The following is an 18,486-nucleotide window of genomic DNA, read 5'->3' on the forward strand; positions in this document are numbered from 1 at the left end:
TCTTGCTGGAAGGACGCCAAAGAACTAAGCTCATAATAAAGGCAAATGTCAATTTAATATTAGTCAACATGGGCACAAGGCTGACACATTTCGATCAAACATATGGAGAAGAATAATTGATTTGGAGTGCATTGCAAGGATGAAAAGCGATCAGGGCATTCAAATGAGGTCACAAAGCCGGTGCGTAGCTTGAGCAGTTCGATAGACAAGCCCGGAGTTTTCCAGCCATTGGGATTCACCTTTCCCGCTAGCTTCCCATTGACAAGCGTCAGGAAGACAGAATTCCGCCGCCAGCGAACGGCGCACCCCTGAGAAATACGCGGTGGGGGTACCGGAGAATGCAGCCCCATATCTCAGCACTCCCGTGCGGGACATGTTGCATCTTATGAGGTAAGTGGGTTCCTACTTACTCTGTGACAGCCGTGGCTCAATTGGGAGCACTTTTGAGTTGAAGAGTCGGGGGTCTTTCCACCCAGAGGCTTGAGGACAAAAAGGCTGACACTCCAATGGAGTACTGAGGGAGTGCTACACAGCCAGAGATACCACCTTTCAAGCACCTTTCAAGCGAGACCTTAAAACCACAGGCAGCATGGTAGCACAGTGGTTAGCACTGTTTCTTCACAGCGCCAGGGTCCCAGGTTCGATTCCCGCTTGGGTCACTGTCTGCGCGTTCTCCCCGTGTCTACATCATTGAATCATCATAGAATTTACAGTGCAGAAGGAGGCCATTTGGGCAATTGGATCGGATCAGCCCTTGGAAAGAGCATCCCCACTTTAGTCCACACCTCCACCCTATCTCCATAACCCAGTAACCCCCACCTAACCTTTTGGACACTAAGGGGCAATCCACCTAACCTGCACATCTTTGGACTTTGGGAAGAAACCGGAGCACCCGGAGGAAACCCACACAGATATGGGGAGAATCTGCAGACCCAACACAGACAGTGACCCAAGCTGGGAATCGAACCTGGGACCCTGGAGCTGTGAAGCAACTGTGCTAACCACTGTGCTACCGTGCTGCGGCTTCTGCTACCGTGCTGCCCCTACGTGGTTTCTTCCAGGTGCTCCGGTTTCCTCCTCCAAGTCCCGAAATACGTGCTTGTTAGGTGAATTGGACATTCTGAATTCTCCCTATGTGAAGCTGAACAGGCGCCGGAGTGTGGCGACTAGGGACTTTTCACAGTAACTTCATTGCAGTGTTAATGTAAGCCTACTTGTGACAATAATTAAAACCAAATCCCTGTCTGCCCTCTCCATGTGAAAAATCCCAGTAGGGATTATTCCTGGTGCCTTGACCAATATTCATCCCTCCATCAACATCGCAAAAACATGCATTCTATCTACCTTGTTTCTGTTTGTGGGAACTTGATGTACAAACTGCCACATTTCTTATGTTACAATAGTGACTATACTTCTGTTTAAAATATCTGAAGTTAAGAGAAGAGACAAGGGGAGGGATTCTCCGAACCCCGCCGTGTCGGAGAATCGCCGGGGGGGGCGGCGTGAATCCCGCCCACGCCGAATTCTCCGGCACCAGAGATTCGGCGGGGGTGGGAATCATGCCGCGCCGGTCGGCGGGCCCGCCCCGGCGATTCTCCGGCCCGCAATGGGCCAAAGTCCCGCTGCTGTCATGCCAGTCCCGCCGGCGAGAATTAAACCACCTCTCTTACCGGCGGGACTGGCAGCGCGGGTGGGCTCCGCGGTCCTGGGGGGGGGGCGCGGGGTGATCTGGCCCTGGGGGGTGCCCCCATGGTGGCCTGGCCCGCGATCGGGGCCCACCGATCCGCGGGCGGGCCTGTGCCGTGGGGGCACTCTTTTACTACACGTCGGCCGTGTAGGTCTCCGCGATGGCCGACGCGGAGGTGCCCTCCCCCCCGCATGCGCGGGGATGACGTCAGCAGCTGCAGATGCTCCCGCACATGCGCGGACTTCCGCCGACCGGCGGAGTCCCTTTGGCCCTGGCTGGCGTGGCACCAAAGGCCTTCCATGCCAGCCAGCGGGACGGCAACCACTCCGGCGCGGGCCTAGCCCCTAAAGGTGAGGGCTTGGCCCCTAAAGGTGCAGAGAAATCCGCACCTTTGGAGCGTCCCAACGCCGGAGTGGTACATGCCACTCCATCCTGCCGGGACCCCCCGCCCCGCCGGGTAGGGGAGAATCCCGCCCATCGGTCATAAGATTTCAAGGAAAAATAAACAAAGTGTTCTGAGTTAAAGGGACACTTGTAGCAATTAGATTTAAGTGGGACACCCGACTTCAGAGGTAGATGACACATTTGATGTTGTTTTAATACATTCTGGGAATGGAGAGTTTAAGCAATTGTGAGCAGTTTGCACAGCCGTCAAATCAAAGAAATCCTAAAGGAGTGGGTGTAAAATCCTGGACTGCATTCACTGTTAAAAGTGGAGCCGAAGCTTAGTTTAAACGAGTCATTTGTAAAACATGGACTGGATTTCGGAATGCAAACTGCCAGGGGAAAGCGTTATTATGAGAGCAGATTTTAAAGCGTGTTTTGGGAGTGGAGTTTGGAAACTCGTCTGATCATCATCTGGGGGGAGTCTGAGGAGAAATCCAGAGACACTAACTTGGGTTCAGTACAGAATGAGTATATTTGATCATAGCCATCTTGTGTGCTTAAAAGGGACTTTGTGTTAATGAGATCAATGTAGTTTAAGAGGTACTTTGTAATCCACATTAATCTTTAAATCTCAGTGTATTTGTGAAGCTAAGGAGAGTAAAGACGTATCGTATAATAATCCAATTTTAAAATATTTAATAAATGTTTTTCCTTGTTGTTAAAAATTATTAACGGCCCTCTGACTCTGTTCTTCCATGTTTTGTTTCAATAAACCTGCTGTCTTTTGAGCCAAGATTCCATTCTGGATTCTTCCCGTCCCGTAATAACATCAACTGGGATCGTAACGCAATTAAGGAGATGAACAAATTGCGATCTGTTGACCTACACCCAACTGAAGGGTTGGGATCCGGTCACCTCTGTACAATGTGGCAATGAGGAATGTGGAGTCCAGATACTGCTAATTCCCCTGGTGCCCGCTCAACTCCTCATAGCCCAGTTTGCCAGAGAGTCTTCTCAAAATAAGCTTCTATAATCCGTCATTTACTCACGACAGGGGCATGTTTTTAGTTGACTGATAAGGTGCCTTGAAATTAGCCCAACGCGATGACCCGTTGCATTGCGTCCAAGCATTCAACGACGGGGGAAGATAATGGAGCAGTCACCATGTCACTAGATCAGTAATTCAGAGACCCAGAGATCAGGATCATGGGTTTAATAACCCTCCACAGGAGCAAGTGGAATTTAAATTCAATTAACAAAATCTGTAATTGAAAGCTAGTCTTGGGAAAGATGACCATGAAACTATAATGATCGATTGCAAAAATCTATCTAATTATCTCATTCTCCCTTAGTCTGACCTATATGTGACTCCAGGGGCGAAATTCTCCGTGATCGGTGCGAAGTCCGCCAACCGGCACCAAAAACGGCGCAAATCAGTCCGGCATCGCGCCGCCCCAAAGGTGCGGAATCCTCCGCATCTTGAGCGGCCGAGCCTAACGTTGAGGGGCTAGGCCCGCGCCGGACTGATTTCCGCCCCGCCAGCTGGTGGGAAAGGCCTTTGGTGCCCCGCCAGCTGGCGCGGAAATGACATTGCCGGGCGGCGCATGCGCGGGTGCGTCAGCGGCCGCTCACGGCATCCCCGCGCATGCGCAGTCGAGGGGGTCTCTTCCGCCTCCGCCATGGTAGAGACCATGGCGAAGGCGGAAGGAAAAGAGTGCCCCCATGGCACAGGCCCACCCATGGATTGGTGGGCCCCGATCGCGGGCCAGACCACCGTGGGGGCACTCCCCGGGGCCAGATCGCCCCGCGCCGCCCCCCCCAGGACCCCGGAGCCCGCCCGCGCCGCCTTGTCCCGCCGGTAAGAGAGGTGGTTTAATCCACGCCGGCGGGACAGGCATTCCAGCAGCGGGACTTCGGCCCATACGGGCCGGAGAATCGCGGCGGGGGGGCCTGCCAAACGGCGCGGCGCGATTCCTGCCCCCGCCGAATATCCGGTGCCGGAGAATTCGGCAATCGGCGGGGGCGGGATTCACGACAGCCCCCAGCGATTGTCCGACCCGGCGGGGGGTCGGAGAATCCCGCCCAGGTCTACAGCAATACGGTCGATTCTGAACCAGCCCAGCAAGCCAAGGGCAATTAGGGATGGGTAACAAGTTCTGGCTTTCCAATGATGTCCATATTCCATGAAAGACAAAATAAAAACTTCTGTCGGGATCCAATCTGAGCCTAAAGGCGCGATCCTTTAAAACAGAGATGAGGAGGTATTTATTCAGCCAGAGGGTGGTGAATCTGGGGAACTCTTTGCAGGAGAAGGCTGTGAAGGCCAATTCACTGAGTGTCTTTAAGACAGAGATAGATAGGTTTTTGATCAATAAGGGGATCAGGGGTTATGGGGAGAAGGCAGGAGAATGGGGATGAGAAAATTATCAGCCATGATTGAATGGCGGAGCAGACTCGATGGGCCGAGTGGCCTAATTCTGCTCCTACGTCTTATGGTCTTAAGGACACAAAATTATTGTAAAATGAGCTGAACTCTACCCTTCCAATTGCTACAGCACCCTGTATGAGCATGCTTGCGCATGTGCAGAGCTAAACAGGGTCCTTGCGGGCATGAGACTCCTTCACGCCTGCTCAAAAGGACAGGGTAAAGTGTGGACCCATTGGTTAGACAGTGGGATCAGAGTGGAATAAAACATTTTCCTCAGTTTAGCAACACCCCACCCCGCTGGCTTACCAGCCGTCTGAGGAGGCGGTGCTAAAATCAAGGCCCACAGGAATTTAAGACTGAGAACTTAAATAAGGATAAAAAGCGTTATTGTATTTCTTGGACACAGGGAAGTAGCAGGCGAAACGTGGCCAGAAACCAATGTAAATCACAGCTCATTGACAACAGGATACGTGATTCAGATGTACAGTGCAGTACTGCCAAAGTGGTACCAGCAGACTTACTTATAATCTGAAATCAATTAATGAAAGAACAGACAGCACGCGATCAATAAATTCATCTCCTATCAATAATCTAAGGAAAGGGTGATAACAATGAATTATTAATCTCATAGGACAGAATTCTCAGCGACAAACCAAGCGATCGATGGATTAGCAGGAACGCCAATAGCACATTGAGTCACGATGCAATGGGCGACAGTGATTTCGTAAATTCACAAGCCATCAGGCTCACCAGCACATCAATAAATTAATGAAGCAGCCATTACCAGCGAATTAATGAATTTAAAGAGCTGAAGAAACGCTCAGCACTCCATAAATTGCTGGAGCTTTGTTGGAATTGGCTGCTAAGTGGGCAAAACGTGCACAGGTCGACGCAAGATTTTTATTAAATAGTGGATAACATCATGAATAAGGTAGCAAACCCTAAGGCGTAGATTGAATCCAATTGGTACAATAACCAGAGGTGAAATGGGAGAAATCTTTCTTTGCTCAACAGGTGGCTAGGGTTTGGAATGGACTGCCAAGTTGGGTGGTGGGTAGAGATTTAATCATAGCCTTCAAAAGGGAATTGGGTAAATATCTGAAGGGGAAAACATTGCAAGGATGTGGAGGCAAAGTGGGCCGGGGGGGTGGGGGGGGGGGGGGGGGGGGACAGGACTTTTTCTTTATTAATTCATGAGATGTGGGCGTGCCTGGCTGGGCCAGCTTATTTTGCCCCTCCCTAATTGCCCTTGAGAAAGTGCTGGTGAACCGCCTTCTTGGACCGCTGCAGTCCATGTGGTGTAGGTACACCCACAGTGCTATTAGGGAGGGAGTTGCAGGATTTTGACCCCAGTGACAGTGAAAGAACGGCGATATATTTCCCAGTTAGAGTGGTGTGTGGCCGGAGGGGGATTTGCAGTTGGTGGCATTCCCATGCACCTCATGCCCCTTGTCCTTCTAGATGGTAGGGGTCGTGGGTTTGGAAGGAGGCTTGTCGCGTTGTTGGAGTGCTGCTTCCCTGTGTACAGGCACACACTGCTGCCACACTGCACCAATGGTGGAGGGAATGGATGATTGATATGGTGGAAGAGATGCCAATGAACGTTCCGCTTTTTCCTGGATTGCGTCAAGTTGTAGGAGCTGTGCTCATCCAAACATGTGTTGGTGCGAATTTGAGCCTTGTAGATGCTGAATATCCTTTAGGGAGTCAGGAGGCGAGATACTCACCACAGAATTCCCAGCTCCTGACCTACCTTTGAGTCGCAGTATTTTATATGGTGATCCAAGAACCATAGAATCCCGACAGAGCAGAAGGGGGCCATTCGGCCCCTCGAGTCTGCACCAACCCTCTGACAGAGCACTCCCCCCCACCCCCCCCCAAGCCCACTTCCCTGCCCTATTCATATAACCCTTTAACCCAACCTACACATCCTTGGACACTAAGGGGCAATTTATCATGGTCAATCCACCTAACCTGCACATCTTTGGACAGTGGGAGGAAACCGGAGCAAACTTCACAAAGACAGTCACCCGGGTCCATGACGCTGTGAGGCAGCAGTGCTGACCACTGTGCCACTGTATCGCTATTCAGTTCCTGATCATTGGTAACCCCGCAGGATGTTAATAGTGGGACATTCGGTGATGGTAATGCTGTTGAATGTCGAGGGGAGATTGTTGTATTCTCTTTTCCTTTGGAGATAGCCATTGCCTGGCATTTGTGTGGCACGACTGTACTTGCCACCTATCCGCCCAAGCCTGAATGTTGTCCAGCATATGGACACTGGGTGCTTCAGTGCCTGAGGGTTGTGAGCGTGAACACTATAATCATCCATAAACATCCCGACCTCTGATCTTATGCTGCAGGAAAGGTAATTGATGCGACAGCTGAAGATGGTTGGGCCGAGGACACTATCCTGCGGAACTCCAGCTGTGATGTCCTGAGCTCCAATAAGCACAACTGAATTGCTCTTCCAAAGAGCTTACTGCTGTATTCATAGATCTAATTGAGGCAGATGAAATGCTGAAGGAAAGGGCGGCACAGTGGTTAGCACGGCTGCCTCACGGCGCCGAGGACCTGGGTTCGATCCCGGCCCCAGGTCACTGTCCATGTGGAGTTTGCACATTCGCCCGTGTCTGCGTGGGTCTCACCCCCACAACCCAAAGATGTGCAGGGTAGGTGCAGGGCCACCCTAAATTGCCCCTTATTTGGGAAAAAGAAGAATTGCGTACTCTAAATTTATTTTTTTAAATACTGAAGGAAAATCAAACGGGCGAAAGAGAAAGAGGAGAGGAGCAACTTTCAAGGAGGATAGATGAATGCAGCGGCAGTTCTTGACAGACAGACAAGAATAAACTATTCGACATTGAGCTACTGGACTGATATAGGTTCAAATGTACTGTTGCAACAATAACTTACATTTTTCTAGCACCTTTAATGTAGTAAAACGTCCCAAGGTGTTTCACAGGATCCTATCAAACAAAACCATATAAGGCAATTAAAGATAGATGACTAAAGGGGGGGATAAAGACATAGAGGCAGAAATCTCCGCTCCTGAGGCTCAGTGCCGGCACCAACGGAGGCTCCGCGGGGGTTTCACGACCGGAAAATTGGCGTGAACCCCTCACCGATTCCGGTACCGATGAGGGGTTAGCACCGGAAAACATGGCGATGGCTGTGCTGGACCAGCCCACCCTGACCCCAAAGCCCATCCCCTGGCCACCCCCCACTAATCCCCCCAGCCCGAGCAGAAGCTAGGTCGAGTGTGGCAGTGCGGGACACTGTCCGCACGCCGGCACGCCAGGTTCCCGACCGCTGGGCCCGCGCCTTCGGGAACTCGGCCCATCGGAGGCAGAGAGTGGGCCGGCTGATGACGCGCCAACGGCATTGCGGAGCCGATGACGTCGATTTGGAGTGGGCTGAGCACTGCGAACCAGCATCAAAACGGCGCCTTCTCCGATCCCGCGCCGGAATCCATTCTCCGCTGATCGTCGTTCCCGATTTCGGCGTCGGGCAACAGAGAATTCCGCCCTCTTAAGGATCACCTTAAAGGAGAAAAGAGCTGGAGACAGAGAAGAAGAGCTTTAAGGTCTAGGCAAATGGCGGCCAGTGATGGAGTGGAGGAAATGAGGGAAGCAGGAAAGACTAAGGTAAACCAAAGAGAAAATGCCGGAAAATCTCAGCAGGTCTGGCAGCATCCGTAGGGAGAGAAAAGAGCTAACGTTTCGAGTCCAGGTGACCCTTTGTCAAAGCTAACAGACAGAGAAAGTGGGAAATATTTATACTGTGGAGTGAGAATGAAAGATGATTCATAGCCACAGAAACTCAGGGAAACCGGGTGCTAACGGCCACAGAGACCAAGGAGAAAGAGTGCTAATGGCAGTCCCCAGAGAGAACAAAAGGTGTGAAAGGCCAAACAGCAGAGAAACTGACATCAGAGGGTAAACTGTGACAGATGGAGATGCGGGGGGAGGGGAAGGAGAAAGCAAAGGGGAGAATGGCTAAGGAAAGGTGGATAAGATTGGGGGGGTAAATATATATAAAGAAAGACAAGAGAGAAAGAAATGGTAAAAGTCAGTTAAAATGAAATGGGATGAAAACAAATGGGTCGAGGTGGGGGAGAGCTAATCATCTGAAGTTGTGGAATTCGATGTTGAGACCGGAAGGCTGCAGCGTGCCTAACCGGAAGATGAGATGTTGTTCCTCCAGCTTGCGTTGCGCTTCACTGGAACATTACAGCAGGCCAAGGAGAGACTTGTGGTCATGGGAGCAGGGTCTTGTGTCAAAATTGCAAGCAATGGGAATGCGCACAGACTGAAGGTGCTCAGCAACGCTATCACCCAGTCTGTGTTTGTCTCTTCGACATAGAGGAGCCAGTTGACCCTCTGATGTCAGTTTCTCTGCTGTTTGGCCTTTCACATCATTTGTTCTCTCTGGGGACTGCCATTAGCACTCTTTCCCCATGATTTCTGTGGCCATTAGCACCCGGTTTCCCTGGGTTTCTGTGGCTATGACTCATCTTTCATTCTCACTCCACAGTATAAATATTTCCCACTTTCTCTGTCTTATAGCTTTGACAAAGGGTCATCTGGACTCGGAACGTTAGCTCTTTTCTCTCCCTACAGATGCTGCCAGGCCTTCCGAGATTTTTCAGCATTTTCTCTTTGGTTTCAGATTCCAGCATCTGCAGTGATTTGCTTTTATTAAGACAAAGGTAAACCTTTATTTTGTATTTCTCGGGCTCAGATTTCCACACCTCTATCCCCCTATGATTCTCACTGAAATTCCTACCGGCACTTTTGTCCCTTCCAGACTGAATTGAAGGGAATGGAGCTCTTTTTCAGGAGAAAGAACTCAAGGATTACCTGCGGGATGTCTTTATAATTCTGGCAGGAACTTGATCAGATAGATGTAGAGAAGATGTTTCAAAGACCAGACTAGGAGGGCGGGGAGGCATACATATACAACAATAATAAATCCTAGAAGGAATTCAAGAGATACTTCTGTGCCCAGAGAGTGGTGAGTATGTGGACCTCACTCCCATGCAGAGTGGTTGAGGAGTGCAGAAATGTTTAAGCTTGATAAAGACATAATGGAGAAAGGAATAGAAGGATATGTTGATTGTGTTCGATGAAGAATGATGGGATGGTCTGTACTGTGTTATATGTTCTAGGTAATAATATTTAGTCCACACTCTCCCGCCCAGCATCCTAAATATTATGTTTATAATTGCATCTGTCTAAAAACTTTATCCTACACCAAATCCGCCCTGCCATGTATCAGTTCAAAAATCCTTGTCCTCGTCTACAAGAACATGGCCTCATTCCTCCCCATCTCTACAACTTCACGCCCCCACCTATTCAAGGTTTTGCCTCCTCTGCAATCCCACGCGACCCCCCCCCCCCAACCTCCACCTATGACAGGAGAACCTTCAACGGCTTGCTCCCAAACCTCACCCCACCGCCCCCCCCCCCCCCCCCCCCCCCCACCCCCACCAACCCATTCCCTCTCGTTCCCTGTCTCTCCTGCTTTGAGAACCTCCTTGAAAATGATGGACAGTTTTTCTCCCTCTTTTCGCACAGCTCTGCGCGTTCTGTTGCATTTTCACCTCTGTGAATCAGTCAGGGACATCGTGTTGCACTAAATATGCTGCAAAAGTGTCAAACTAATGGGTTTTTTTTTCCTCAAACTTCCTTGAACTGCTTTCCTTCAAAACTGCACATCAAAGGTGCAATATTTGAGATACGCAGACTGCGCAGGTGATATCATAGATATCATCATAGAATTTACAGTGCAGAAGGAGGCCATTCGGCCCATCAAGTCTGCACCGGCTCTTGGAAAGAGCACCCTACCCAAGGTCCACACCTCCACCCTATCCCCACAACCCAGTAACCCCACCCTACACCAAGGGCAATTTTGGACACTATGGGCAATTTAGCATGGCCAATCCACTTAACCCGCACATCTTTGGACTGTGGGAGGAAACCGGAGCACCCGGAGAAAACCCACGCACACACGGGGAGGATGTGCAGACTCCGCACAGACAGTGACCCAAGCCGGAATCGAACCTGGGACCCTGGAGCTGTGAAGCATTTGTGCTATCCACAATGCTACCGTGCTGCCCTAAGTAGTGCCATTATTATGAGTGATGTGTTGTGAATGGTTTATGCTTTTTCAAAACCCAAAAATAAAATTTCAAAGTGCACATATTCTATGGTTTCATTAACAAGTTATAATTAATTAAGATAAACAGACATTGTGCCTTATTTGTTTACACAACAAGAAATTCCGAACCTATTGTCTCAGTTTGGAGTGGGATTAATGTTCTGCTCTAATACTTGAAAGAACAGACTCGAAACTCCTTCTTCGAATCAACTAGAAACTAGATATCGACACCACAGTACTGCCACTGACATAACCATTAATATGTTTTATGCATTCATTGAATGTATCTGCCCGTCATTTGTGTTTTTCGTTTGGTTAATATGCACAAAAGCATCCAGGAATTAAATCTAATGGAAGAAAAATATGAGGGCGGCAGAGATCACCACAATTAACTGGCACAGTTAGTGGGCACATCACCCACTAGTTCCCTGGCATCGATTCACTAATCTATCACTGCAGTTGGCCAGCACTGCTGGCCCTCTCTGACCCACTCGCACGATCTGTCTGCCTTGGATTGTCATCCCCATCGCTTCCTGGAAACCTGCCGGGCCCATCTTGTTCATCCCCGTCTCTTTGAGAGGGATGGCGGAGATCGCTGGTCAGGTCTCGCAGCGGGAGTGCAAAGATGTCAGGCGCTTGGCAAAGTTTCCTGCTGCAAGGGTAACCGGCCCCAGCGCTGACGGCGACGTGCCTCTGCAAATCCGGGCTTCGTCACGGAACAAATGACAATCGCTGATCGGAAAAGTGAGCTTCATCCATTGGGGACTTTGCGTAGGAAGCGCCACGGACACTGGAAATGGGAAATAAGAACAGAAAATGCTGGAACTGCTCAGCTGGTCCGACACCTTCTGCACGGAGAGAAATACAGTTGAGATATTGGTTCATCGGGTGGGATTTTTCCGCCCTTTCCACCAGCTGGATCTCCTGGTCCTGCAGCAGGTTCCCCGGTGGCAGGACGGGCAAGCCACACAAAACGGCATCGACATTTGTAGCCAATGGCCAGCCGCCTCTGCCACCGAAAATCGTGCCACGTGGGCACGAAGAATCCAACCCAATGACCGTTCACCAGCTCTAACCAGTCATCAGCCTGAAATGCTGGGATGAATTTCCTGAGGCCAACAGTGCAGTGGCTTTCAATGCAGCAACGTGATCAAATCTGGAAAGAAGCTGAATTGGTTTGGCTGCTGATGGTCACGGGCATCGCCCATACTGCCGAGGCAGCTAGCCTTCAGCCTGACTCACCTCCCGGCGCTGGTGCCCAGTCGCCGTCTCAATTGCACAGATCTCCTGGAGGTGGCTTCCTAACTGTCCCTTCCCCCCCTTCTCTGGGAGGCTCAAGGCCATCATCTGTTCCGCCAGCGGTTCCCGAACTGGCATCCATTCTTGCCTTTGAATCCTCCACCAACTGGGGCAAAACCCAGTCCGTTAGCTCTGTTTCTCTCACCTCGGCCCTGCTGAGCACAGCCGGCATTTCCTGCTTTTAATTCCATAATTTTGTACGCCATTCTGATTATAAAGAAAGTGAGCGTGGCGTAAGACATGAACCATTTTCCATAACGGTCATCTCTGTTCTGTCCACCTGTTCCATCTGTACCCCAGTAACCATTGTTTTATTAACTACTGATGTCTTAACATTAGAAAGAGACTAGTGTGCAAACCTATTATTATAGCTCATTGTGGTATTATCATGACTGTTAGACCTGCAAGAGTTAATGGAGTGTCGATGTAGCCACTAGAGGGAACTACAGTTACAACTATATAAGGCAGTGATGCTAAGCCTTTTGGGAGAGTGTGTGCAGGAGTTAGCTAGAGAAAGTCAGAAGTGCAGATAGTGTAAGTGAGAGCAGATCATTGTTTAAATCAGTAGTGAGATTAGCTGTAGATGAGTGTAGTTTAAATATTATTAATCAACTGTGTATTCTTTAGGAGGGCGTGTTGAATCCAGGTTAGTAGTGTGAATAAATTTATAGCTGAGTTTAAGTTCAAGCTATATTGTGGACTTTGTGAACACTTCGCCAACCATCCTGAAAGAAGCAACACAAAGAACACCACACTCATCAGCCAAAGTATTTACGTGGCCCAACACTCTGATAACAAGCAGCCCACACATTCTGCTTGGTGGGCCACTTATAAAATTCATATCTCCCAATGGCTGCCCAACATGTATCCATTCAAAGATCGCCCACGACCTTGCAATATCCCTTCTACCGCTTATATCAGATCGAGGAGGTTTGACCTGTTGAGAATCCGCTTTCCAGTGACATCACCATTTCCATATTGCAAGAGGGAGAGCAGCTCTGCTCACTGCTAATTCCTAAAGTAGAGTGGGTCAGAACTGCAAGTGTATTGATCATTAAAAAAATAAATAGGCAGAAGGGTGTTAAAAGCGTCAGTGCAATCGTGGAATTTTCAAGAAGAGCTTCTCTCTGACAGAGCTCGGTGTCATTTCATGGAGTGACTGATTGGATCAGTGCTTTCCAATTTGCAGCTCCTGTCCGCTCGCATGGCTATGCCTGCCACACTTCCACGTGTTTGCCACATTCCTGGGTTTACACCTCAGCACACGGCTGGATTCATTTCTCAAAAAGAAGTGAAGAGCAACACAAACCGACCTTCGATCCACGTGGCTCTGTCGCTGGTTTTTAAAGAAACACAAGAATTGACATCCAAAATGATCCAAGTTTAGGAGCTCACGATTTCAGGCGAAGCGGCTTAGTTTATCTCCCATTAGCTTCTGAATTCACTTTGGTTGTTATTTTTGTTCATTCCATTTAGTTCTACTTTTTCACCGAATACTGTTGACAATTCAATAATGCGCAGCCCGAGAAAGCGACCTTTGCGATTTTCATTAATTCCACTTCAAATTTATGTGTAATCCAAAATCCAGGTGTAATGACCTCCAATTGGCATTATTGGTTGGCCAATTGGAGTATGAGCTCCCTCAATGATAGCTCATTGAGGGGGCCCATATAACCACCTGTGTAGGCTTTGTGAGGCAGTCTTAAGTTGACTGGAATGCTAGCAGCACTGTTTGGAGCTGCTCTTGTATATACGTTATTGCAAATAAATACTGGTGTGGTGACGGAACCCCTGCCTCCTGTGGATTATTACAGTGGCGACGAGGTAAACAAAGAACCTTGCAGAGACCAGCTGCTGCACTCGGAGGGTAAGCCTTGCTCTTTCAAAAATGCCTCTTTTTGGGAAGTTGGATGCATTCGACCCGACTATTGAGGACTGGTCCCAGTATGTGGATAGAATGTGTTACTTTTTCCAGGCCAATGAGATAACGGAGGACGGAAGGAAACGGGTTATACTGCTGTCGGCGTGCTGACCCTCTGCCTTCACCATTATACGTAGTCTAACTTATCCCGATATGCCGGACACGATACCTTTCCAAGAATTAACGAAATTGGTGGAAGAGCACTATGACCCAAAACCACCCCTCATTTTGCGTAGGTACAGATTCTACACAACGAAGCGGGAAGACAGAGTCAGTCACAAATTTCTTGACCAGCCTGAGAAGGCTGGCGGAAAGATGTGAGTTTGGCCCGACGCTAAATGAAATGCTACGGGACCGGTTAGTGTGTGGCATAAATTACCTCCAAATACAGAAGCGCCTGTTGGTGGAAAAGCAGCTAGACTGCAGTCGGGCGTTACAGCTCGCACTGTCCCTAGAAAAGGCAGCAAGTGGGGCGCAGGAACTGCAGGGCACGCCAATGGAGGTAGATACCGGGGGAGAGGGACTACCACAATGGGTCCAGCTACCAGATAGCCGCCCTCAGGAAAAGCCTGAGGAACAGGGGGCCAAAGGAAAACCCCAGACCTGCCCCCAAGTCTGCTGGGACTAAGTGGAGACAGAGGGAACTACCGGCTGAGGCTCCCCCAACAGAGAAGGACCGTTTCTGGCACCGGACAGAGTGGGGTAACAGCGACAGAAACCCTAGAAGGAGGTGGCAAAAGAGGAATAGCAGGTGAGGACGCAAGGAAGTACACAACCTAGATGCCCCATCCTCCTCCGAAGGGGAACAGTTATATAATATTGTGACAAAGAAAGCAGAAGCTATTAAGGTTACCCCACGGGTGAACGGTCGGCCGACAATAATGGAAATAGACACGGGTGCGGCCGTATCAGTAATGGGAGTGGCAGCATTTTAAAAAATCAAAGCTGGACTCCAGCCACTAACCCTAACAAAAACATTGACGAAACTTAAAACCTACACGGGGGAACCCCTGGAAGTTCTAGGCACGACTCATGTACCCGTGGAATATGACAAACAATTGCTCAGATTACCATTGACAATAGTAGAGGGCTCCAGACCGAACTTAATAGGACGGAACTGGCTGAAAGACCTAAACTTAGATTGGATGAAAATTTTCCAGAGTGGAAGCGGGCAGTTGAGTGGAGTACTCCAAAAATACCCAGAGGTCTTCCAAGAAGGTTTGGGGGAAATTATAGGCGCCAAAGCAACTTTGCACGTGGACCCAGAAGCCCTTCTGAAATTTTGTATGGCCAGGCCGGTACCTTTTGCATTAAGGAAGAAAGTAGATGTCAAAATAGAAAGGTTACGGGCCGACGGCATTATCAGACCAGTACAGTTCTCTGAATGGGCAGCGCCGGTAGTACCAATTTTGAAGCCAGTAAACGGACAGTAAACAAATACGCACTGCTGGACAAATACCCGATCCCGAAAATAGACGACCTTTTTGTCAAATTGGCAGGTGGGCTTTTGTTCACGAAACTAAACATGAGCCACGCCTACCTGGAGTTAAAACTGGACAAGGACTCCCAGAGGTTCGTGACGATCAACACCCTGAAGGGACTTTTTCGTTATACTAGGCTACCCTTCGGAGTGTCATCAGCCTGCGCTATATTCCAGCGTACGATGGAAAATATTCTGCAGGAACTACCGCAGGTGGCAATGTATTTGGACGATGTCTTAATCACGGGTAGGACAAACAGGGAACACTTAAGGAACCTGGAGGAAGTGCTCAGGCGTTTCGCAAAGGCAGGCGTACGGCTTAAAAGAGAAAAATGTGTTTTTCTGGCCCCACAAGTGACGTACCTGGGATATAAAGTAGACGAGTCGGGCTTACACCCATTGGAAGACCGAGTAAGGGCAATAAAAGAAGCCCCAGCACCCACCACGGTCCAGGAGCTACGATCATTTCTAGGATTGGTAACCTATTATGGCAAATTTATTGAAAATAGGGCATCCATCCTAGAACCCCTCCACCAGCTACTAAAAAAGGGACAAGAATGGAAATGGCCCGCCCGCCAAAACCAAGCATTTAGGGACATTAAGGAACAGCTGTCATCCGAAAATATCCTAGAGCATTATGACCCAAGGAAGGAGTTGGTGGTCACGTGTGACGCATCACCTTACGGGGTAGGAGCCGTCTTAGCCCATAGAGGAAGGAATGGGGAAGAACAGCCAATAGTCTATGCATTGAGGACCTTGGCGCTGGCTGAGAGAAAGTACGCCCAAATCGAGAAGGAAGGACTGGCGGTGATATTTGCAGTAAAGAAATTTCACCAGTATCTGTACGGGCGGAAATTCACCATCGTGACGGACCATAAGCCGTTATTAGGGTTATTAAAAGAAGACCAGTCAATACCCCCCGATTGCTTCAGCTAGAATCCAACGCTGGGCGTTGCTACTGGTGGCGTACAGATGCGTTCCCGGTCTGTGCTCCAGATCGTGAGTAGCAAATGCAGATGCTTTGAGCAGACTTCCCCTCCCAGACACCCCGCCGCTCATACTGAAAGTAGAGGAGACAGTAATGACTCTAAATTTTTTGGACACCCTACCAGTGGACGCACAACATACTCGGTTGTGGATGCAAAAAGACCCAGTTTTAGCCAAGATGAAGCATTTACTGCTTACAGGGGAACTGGAGAGACCAGTGGAGCCCCAGATGCACCCATACTGGAGCAGAAGGGACCAAATAACCGTAGAAGACGGTATCCTATTATGGGGAGCCCGGGTAATAGTCCCAGCTCAGGGCCGTCGGGCAATCTTAACCGAGTTACATCACGGACACCCAGGGGTGTCTAAAATGAAGATGCTGGCTCGAAGCTACGTTTGGTGGCCAGGATTGGACACAGACATAGCAGCCTTGGTACGTCGGTGCCAGGAGTGCCAACAGGGGCAAAGAGTGCCACCAGCTGCGCCATTGCACCCGTGGGAATGGCCAGGCAGACCGTGGAGCCGCCTGCATATTGACCACGCCGGCCCTTTCATGGGCTCAATGTTTTTGGTGATAGTGGATGCCTACTCCAAATGGTTGGACGTCCACCGGGTAAACGCGGCATGCACAGCATCGACAATTGAAAAGCTTAGGGCCTCGTTTGCAACACATGGACCTCCGGAGGTATTGGTGTCGGACAACGAAATGGCATTCACAAGTGGGGACTTTGGAAAATTCCTAAAGGGAAACGGAGTCCGCCACATCAAAACGGCCCTTTACCATCCAGCGTCCAACGGCCTGGCAGAGAGAGCGGTCTAGACACTAAAAGCGGGACTCAAGAAGCAGCCGGCAGCGTCAATGGACACAAAGCTCTCCCGCTGGCTTGATTACAGGACCACACCGCATTCCACAACGGACATACCGCCAGCTGAACTCTTAATGGGAAGGCGGCTGCGAACGAGGCTGTCTCCTTTTCCCAAATTTAACGGGGAAAGTGGAGAAACAACAGGAGGTCCAACGCAGGGGGCATGATAATAGTCGGCAGCAGAGACATTTCCAGGTGGGGGCACCGGTTTGGGTCAAGAATTATGGGAATGGACCAACGTGGGTCGAAGGCACGGTAGAGTCCCAAACAGGGCCCATATCATATAAAGTTTCGATAGGAGGTAAGGTGCTGAAGAAACACCTAGACCAAATAAGGGCATCGGAACCACACCTGGAGGCAGTCGAAGCAGGACCGCCTCAAGCTGGGATAGCTCAGACGGGAAAGATACCCACACCCCAGCCCCGAGCAATTTCTCCAGACCCCGTCATCCAGGCGTCAGAGTCGGAGATGGACACTTTCGACGAGGCCGCCGCCACACCTCTCCCCGATGAGGGGGAAGTACAACTTCCAAGGAAAAGACGGGCACCTATAAGGTACACTCCACCCATGTCGGAGAACGACCCGGCGGACGACACAGAGGTGACAGACCCAGACAGGAGGAGCAGGAAGAAGCTCAGAGGAATGCCAGCTGGCAGGAATTCCTCGGACCTTGGAGCGGGGGGGTAGTAATGACCTCCAATTGGCATTATTGGTTGGCCAATTGGAGTATGAGCTCCCTCAATGATAGATCATTGAGGGGGCCCATATAAGCACTTGTGTAGGCTTTGTGAGGCAGTCTTAGGTTGACTGGAATGCGAGCAGCACTGTTTGGAGCTGCTCTTGTATATAAGTTTATTGCAAATAAATACTGGTGTGGTGACGGAACCCCTGCCTCCTGTGGTTATTACACCAGTCAATTCCTGAAGCACAGTAGCCATTTCACAACAGTTCTTCCCTCTTCAGAAATGTCTTTGTAAAATGTATTTTTATTAACAGTTTTCCAATATAACGGGTGTTATTTAACTAAATGGGAACAAAGTCCCATAGAGTACCTTCAGCCACTTGTTTGCTGATGCTCACAGCACTGAGAAACACACACTATAAAACATCACTCGGGTTAGATGGAGGGCCTCAGCGGGGAACGTGCAGTCAAGGTCGCACTTGGCCTCGTTTTCTGCACTGAGGAGCTCACCCACCCCCCCCCCCCCCGGCAACTCCCTAACACCCAGCCCGATCGCCGCCGCATGAAAAATGTCGGCCTGGCACCTT

This window comes from Scyliorhinus torazame, chromosome 3 (assembly GCF_047496885.1).
Source record: "Scyliorhinus torazame isolate Kashiwa2021f chromosome 3, sScyTor2.1, whole genome shotgun sequence".
NCBI classification, from domain to species: domain Eukaryota; kingdom Metazoa; phylum Chordata; class Chondrichthyes; order Carcharhiniformes; family Scyliorhinidae; genus Scyliorhinus; species Scyliorhinus torazame.